Source organism: Oncorhynchus tshawytscha, unplaced genomic scaffold, assembly GCF_018296145.1.
Source record: "Oncorhynchus tshawytscha isolate Ot180627B unplaced genomic scaffold, Otsh_v2.0 Un_contig_1256_pilon_pilon, whole genome shotgun sequence".
Classification (NCBI taxonomy): domain Eukaryota; kingdom Metazoa; phylum Chordata; class Actinopteri; order Salmoniformes; family Salmonidae; genus Oncorhynchus; species Oncorhynchus tshawytscha.
The window spans coordinates 112,501-120,000 of NW_024609555.1; the positions used below are offsets into that span (position 1 = coordinate 112,501).

Genomic DNA, 7,500 nt, shown 5'->3' on the forward strand with positions numbered 1-7,500 from the left:
CAGTAACTGTGACATCATCAGTAACAGACAGTAACTATGAGACAGACATGGTTTGGGAGTTGACATTCAGTCAATTCAGTCAGAAAGTGCAAATTCAATTCAATGATTGAAAAAAATACAAATCGCCCTAATTCAAAATAATGGAACCATTTAAAAAAACAAAATACAATTGATGCTGATGTTGATATTGAATGAACCCCAGCCCTGCTGAGACAAACTGGACAAACACGTGAGGTCATCCCAACGCCTGCTGGACTACCGCTTAGTGGCGTTGTGATTACTGAAGTCTAAAAATATGCCATTTATCAACGGTTCCAGCTATGTTTCTGAGTCTGCTGCCCATCAAACCATGTTTTCCCGGTACACCACCGACGATACCGTCTCATGTTTACAGGTACAGTAGCACCGACTGCATCGTACCGTAGTGTTTGTTAGAGAGATGCTGCTGCTGTCGGTGTATAGACCTTAATCATGCATGTCCCAACGATGGGCCGACATCATGCCCACATTCAGAGCTAATGTAGCTAACGAAGCTTATATAGCTAACGTAGCTAACGTAGATAACGTAGCTAACATAGCTAATGTAGCTAACATAGCTACTGTAGCTAACGTAGCTAATGTAGCTAACGTAGATAACGTAGCTAATGTAGCTAACGTAGCATACATAGCTAACGTAGATAGCGTAGCCAATATAGCTAACGTAGCTAACGTAGATAATGTAGCTAATGTAGCTAACGTAGCATAAGTAGCTAATGTAGCTAACGTAGCTAATGTAGATAATGTAGCTAATGTAGCTAATGTAGATAATGTAGCTAATGTAGCTAACGTAGCATAAGTAGCTAATGTAGCTAATCTGGTGTCCTGTGTGAATTGAAGTATGCTCCCTCTAATTATCTCTCCCTCTCCTCCCGGAGGACCTGAGCCTTTGGGACCATGCCTCAGGACTACCTGACCTGATGACTCCTTGCAGTCCCCAGTCCACCTGGTCGTGCTGCTGCTCCAGTTTCAACTGTTCTGCCTGCGGCTATGAAACCCTGACATGTTCACCGGACCTGCTGTTTTCGACTCTCTCTCTCTCTCTCTCTCTCTCTCTCTCTCTCTAACGCACCTGCTGTCTCTAATTCTGAATGAAAAGACAACTGAGATTTACTCCTGAGGTCGGGCTGTAGCAGGGTTTATACTGTAGAGATATCAGCTGTTTCAGGGTTTATACTGTAGTGATATCAGCTGTTTCAGGGTTTATACTGTAGAGATATCAGCTGTTTCAGGGTTTATACTGTAGTGATATCAGCTGTTTCAGGGTTTATACTGTAGAGATATCAGCTGTTTCAGGCTTTATATTGTAGAGATATCAGGTCAGCTGTAGCAGGGTTTATACTGTAGAGATATCAGCTGTTTCAGGGTTTATACTATAGAGATATCAGCTGTATCAGGGTTTATACTGTAGAGATATCAGCTGTAGCAGGGTTTATACTATAGAGATATCAGCTGTAGCAGGGTTTATACTGTAGAGATATCAGGTCAGCTGTAGCAGGGTTTATACTATAGAGATATCAGCTGTAGCAGGGTTTATACTGTAGAGATATCAGGTGTAGCAGGGTTCATACTATAGAGATATCAGGTCAGCTGTAGCAGGGTTTATACTGTAGAGATATCAGCTGTAGCAGGGTTTATACTGTAGAGATATCAGCTGTAGCAGGGTTTATACTATAGAGATATCAGCTGTAGCAGGGTTTATACTATAGAGATATCAGGTCAGCTGTAGCAGGGTTTATACTATAGAGATATCAGCTGTAGCAGGGTTTATACTGTAGAGATATCAGGTGTAGCAGGGTTCATACTATAGAGATATCAGGTCAGCTGTAGCAGGGTTTATAGTAAGAGACATCAGCTGTAGCAGGGTTTATACTGTTGAGATATCAGCTGTAGCAGGGTTTATACTGTAGAGATATCAGGTCAGCTGTAGCAGGGTTTATACTGTAGAGATATCAGGTCAGCTGTAGCAGGATTTATACTGTAGAGATATCAGCTGTCGATGGGTTTATACTATAGAGATATCAGGTCAGCTGTAGCAGGGTTTATACTGTAGAGATATAAGCTGTAGCAGGGTTTATACTGTAGAGATATCAGGTCAGCTGTAGCAGGGTTTATACTATAGAGATATCAGGTCAGCTGTAGCAGGGTTTATACTGTAGAGATATCAGCTGTAGCAGGGTTTATACTATAGAGATATCAGGTCAGCTGTAGCAGGGTTTATACTGTAGAGATATCAGCTGTAGCAGGGTTTATACTGTAGAGATATCAGCTGTAGCAGGGTTTATACTGTAGAGATATCAGGTCAGCTGTAGCAGGGTTTATACTATAGAGATATCAGCTGTAGCAGGGTTTATACTATAGAGATATCAGGTCAGCTGTAGCAGGGTTTATACTATAGAGATATCAGGTCAGCTGTAGCAGGGTTTATACTGTAGAGATATCAGCTGTAGCAGGGTTTATACTATAGGGATATCAGCTGTAGCAGGGTTTATACTGTAGAGATATCAGGTCAGCTGTAGCAGGGTTTATACTGTAGAGATATCAGGTCAGCTGTAGCAGGATTTATACTGTAGAGGTATCAGCTGTCGCAGGGTTTATACTATAGAGATATCAGGTCAGCTGTAGCAGGGTTTATACTATAGAGATATCAGGTCAGCTGTATCAGGGTTTATACTATAGAGATATCAGCTGTAGCAGGGTTTATACTGTAGAGATATCAGCTGTAGCAGGGTTTATACTGTAGAGATATCAGGTCAGCTGTAGCAGGGTTTATACTGTAGAGATATCAGGTCAGCTGTAGCAGGATTTATACTGTAGAGATATCAGCTGTAGCAGGGTTTATACTGTAGAGATATCAGCTGTAGCAGGGTCTATACTACAGAGATATCAGGTCAGCTGTAGCAGGGTTTATACTATAGAGATATCAGGTCAGCTGTAGCAGGGTTTATGCTATAGAGATATCAGCTGTAGCAGGGTTTATACTGTAGAGATATCAGCTGTAGCAGGGTTTATACTACAGAGATATCAGGTCAGCTGTAGCAGGGTTTATAGTATAGAGATATCAGCTGTAGCAGGGTTTATACTGTAGAGATATCAGCTGTAGCAGGGTTTATACTGTAGAGATATCAGCTGTAGCAGGGTTTATACTGTAGACATATCAGGTCAGCTGTAGCAGGATTTATACTGTAGAGATATCAGCTGTCGCAGGGTTTATACTATAGAGATATCAGGTCAGCTGTAGCAGGGTTTATACTGTAGAGATATAAGCTGTAGCAGGGTTTATACTGTAGAGATATAAGGTCAGCTGTAGCAGGGTTTATACTATAGAGATATCAGGTCAGTTTATACTGTAGAGATATCAGGTCAGCTGTAGCAGGGTTTATACTGTAGAGATATCAGCTGTAGCAGGGTTTATACTATAGAGATATCAGGTCAGCTGTAGCAGGGTTTATACTATAGAGATATCAGGCTGTAGCAGGGTTTATACTGTAGAGATATCAGGTCAGCTGTAGCAGGATTTATACTGTAGAGATATCAGGATGGGTTTATACTATAGAGATATCAGGTCAGCTGTAGCAGGGTTTATACTATAGAGATATCAGCTGTAGCAGGGTTTATACTGTAGAGATATCAGGTCAGCTGTAGCAGGGTTTATACTATAGAGATATCAGGTCAGCTGTAGCAGGGTTTATACTGTAGAGATATCAGCTGTAGCAGGGTTTATACTATAGAGATATCAGGTCAGCTGTAGCAGGGTTTATACAGGGTTTATACTGTAGAGATATCAGCTGTAGCAGGGTTTATACTGTAGAGATATCAGCTGTAGCAGGGTTTATACTGTAGAGATATCAGCTGTAGCAGGGTCTATACTATAGAGATATCAGGTCAGCTGTAGCAGGGTTTATACTATAGAGATATCAGGTCAGCTGTAGCAGGGTTTATACTATAGAGATATCAGCTGTAGCAGGGTTTATACTGTAGAGATATCAGCTGTAGCAGGGTTTATACTGTAGAGATATCAGCTGTAGCAGGGTTTATACTATAGAGATATCAGGTCAGCTGTAGCAGGGTTTATACTATAGAGATATCAGCTGTAGCAGGGTTTAAACTGTAGAGATATCAGGTCAGCTGTAGCAGGGTTTATACTGTAGAGATATCAGCTGTAGCAGGGTTTATACTATAGAGATATCAGGTCAGCAGTAGGGTTTATACTAGAGATATCAGCTGTAGCAGGGTTTATACTATAGAGATATCAGCTGTAGCAGGGTTTATACTACTAGAGATATCAGCTGTAGCAGGGTTTATACTGTAGAGATATCAGGTCAGCTGTAGCAGGGTTTATACTGTAGAGATATCAGGTCAGCTGTAGCAGTTTATACTGTAGAGATATCAGCTGTAGCAGGGTTTATACTATAGAGATATCAGGTCAGCTGTAGCAGGGTTTATACTATAGAGATATCAGCTGTAGCAGGGTTTATACTATAGAGATATCAGGTCAGCTGTAGCAGGGTTTATACTGTAGAGATATCAGGTCAGCTGTAGCAGGGTTTATACTGTAGAGATATCAGCTGTAGCAGGGTTTATACTGTAGAGATATCAGCTGTAGCAGGGTTTATACTATAGAGATATCAGCTGTAGCAGGGTTTATACTATAGAGATATCAGCTGAGATATCAGGGTTTATACTATAGATATATCAGCTGTAGCAGGGTTTATACTGTAGAGATATCAGCTGTAGCAAGGGTTTATACTGTAGAGATATCAGGTCAGCTGTAGCAGGGTTTATACTGTAGAGATATCAGCTGTAGCAGGGTTTATACTGTAGAGATATCAGCTGTAGCAGGGTTTATACTATAGAGATATCAGGTCAGCTGTAGCAGGGTTTATACTATAGAGATATCAGCTGTAGCAGGGTTTATACTATAGAGATATCAGCTGTAGCAGGGTTTATACTATAGAGATATCAGCTGTAGAGATATCAGGGTTTATACTATAGAGATATCAGCTGTAGCAGGGTTTATACTGTAGAGATATCAGCTGTTTCAGGGTTTATACTATAGAGATATCAGGTCAGCTGTAGCAGGGTTTATACTGTAGAGATATCAGCTGTAGCAGGGTTTATACTGTAGAGATATCAGCTGTAGCAGGGTTTATACTGTAGAGATATCAGCTGTAGCAGGGTTTATACTGTAGAGATATCAGCTGTAGCAGGGTTTATACTGTAGAGATATCAGCTGTAGCAGGGTTTATACTGTAGAGATATCAGCTGTAGCAGGGTTTATACTATAGAGATATCAGGTCAGCTGTAGCAGGGTTTATACTGTAGAGATATCAGCTGTAGCAGGGTTTATACTGTAGAGATATCAGCTGTAGCAGGGTTTATACTATAGAGATATCAGCTGTAGCAGGGTTTATACTGTAGAGATATCAGGTCAGCTGTAGCAGGGTTTATACTGTAGAGATATCAGGTCAGCTGTAGCAGGGTTTATACTGTAGAGAGATATCAGCTGTAGCAGGGTTTATACTATAGAGATATCAGGTCAGCTGTAGCAGGGTTTATACTATAGAGATATCAGGTCAGCTGTAGCAGGGTTTATACTATAGAGATATCAGCTGTAGCAGGGTTTATACTGTAGAGATATCAGCTGTAGCAGGGTTTATACTGTAGAGATATATCAGCTGTAGCAGGGTTTATACTGTAGAGATATCAGGTCAGCTGTAGCAGGGTTTATACTGTAGAGATATCAGCTGTAGCAGGGTTTATACTGTAGAGATATCAGCTGTAGCAGGGTTTATACTACAGAGATATCAGGTCAGCTGTAGCAGGGTTTATACTATCAGAGAGGGTTTATACTGTAGAGTCAGCTGTAGCAGGGTTTATACTATAGAGATATCAGCTGTAGCAGGGTTTATACTGTAGAGATATCAGCTGTAGCAGGGTTTATACTGTAGAGATATCAGGTCAGCTGTAGCAGGGTTTATACTATAGAGATATCAGCTGTAGCAGGGTTTATACTGTAGAGATATCAGCTGTAGCAGGGTTTATACTGTAGAGATATCAGGTCAGCTGTAGCAGGGTTTATACTATAGATATCAGGTCAGCTGTAGCAGGGTTTATACTGTAGAGATATCAGCTGTAGCAGGGTTTATACTATAGAGATATCAGGTCAGCTGTAGCAGGGTTTATACTGTAGAGATATCAGCTGTAGCAGGGTTTATACTGTAGAGATATCAGGTCAGCTGTAGCAGGGTTTATACTGTAGAGATATCAGCTGTAGCAGGGTTTATACTGTAGAGATATCAGCTGTAGCAGGGTTTATACTATAGAGATATCAGGTCAGCTGTAGCAGGGTTTATACTATAGAGATATCAGCTGTAGCAGGGTTTATACTGTATACTGTAGAGATATCAGCTGTAGCAGGGTTTATACTGTAGAGATATCAGCTGTAGCAGGGTTTATACTATAGAGATATCAGGTCAGCTGTAGTAGGGTTTATACTGTAGAGATATCAGCTGTAGCAGGGTCTATACTATAGAGATATCAGCTGTAGCAGGGTTTATACTATAGAGATATCAGCTGTAGCAGGGTTTATACTGTAGAGATATCAGGTCAGCTGTAGCAGGGTTTATACTGTAGAGATATCAGGTCAGCTGTAGCAGGATTTATACTGTAGAGGTATCAGCTGTCGCAGGGTTTATACTATAGAGATATCAGGTCAGCTGTAGCAGGGTTTATACTATAGAGATATCAGCTGTAGCAGGGTTTATACTATAGAGATATCAGGTCAGCTGTAGCAGGGTTTATACTGTAGAGATATCAGGTCAGCTGTAGCAGGGTTTATACTGTAGAGATATCAGCTGTAGCAGGGTTTATACTGTAGAGATATCAGCTGTAGCAGGGTTTATACTATAGAGATATCAGCTGTAGCAGGGTTTATACTATAGAGATATCAGCTGTAGCAGGGTTTATACTATAGAGATATCAGCTGTAGCAGGGTTTATACTGTAGAGATATCAGCTGTAGCAGGGTTTATACTGTAGAGATATCAGGTCAGCTGTAGCAGGGTTTATACTAGCAGGGTTTATAGAGATATCAGCTGTAGCAGGGTTTATACTGTAGAGATATCAGCTGTAGCAGGGTTTATACTATAGAGATATCAGGTCAGCTGTAGCAGGGTTTATACTATAGAGATATCAGCTGTAGCAGGGTTTATACTATAGAGATATCAGCTGTAGCAGGGTTTATACTATAGAGATATCAGCTGTAGCAGGGTTTATACTATAGAGATATCAGCTTAGCAGGGTTTATACTGTAGAGATATCAGCTGTAGCAGGGTTTATACTATAGAGATATCAGCTGTAGCAGGGTTTATACTATAGAGATATCAGGTCAGCTGTAGCAGGGTTTATACTATAGAGATATCAGCTGTAGCAGGGTTTATACTGTAGAGATATCAGCTGTAGC

General features: G+C 40.7%; 1 protein-coding gene across 1 annotated transcript in view; it reads right to left on the reverse strand.

Annotated features, from left to right (window-relative positions):
* Positions 1-7,500, reverse strand: part of LOC121845138 (voltage-dependent T-type calcium channel subunit alpha-1H-like) — a gene marked incomplete at its 5' end in the record, with an annotated part of 117,814 nt that overhangs the window by 20,123 nt on the left and 90,191 nt on the right.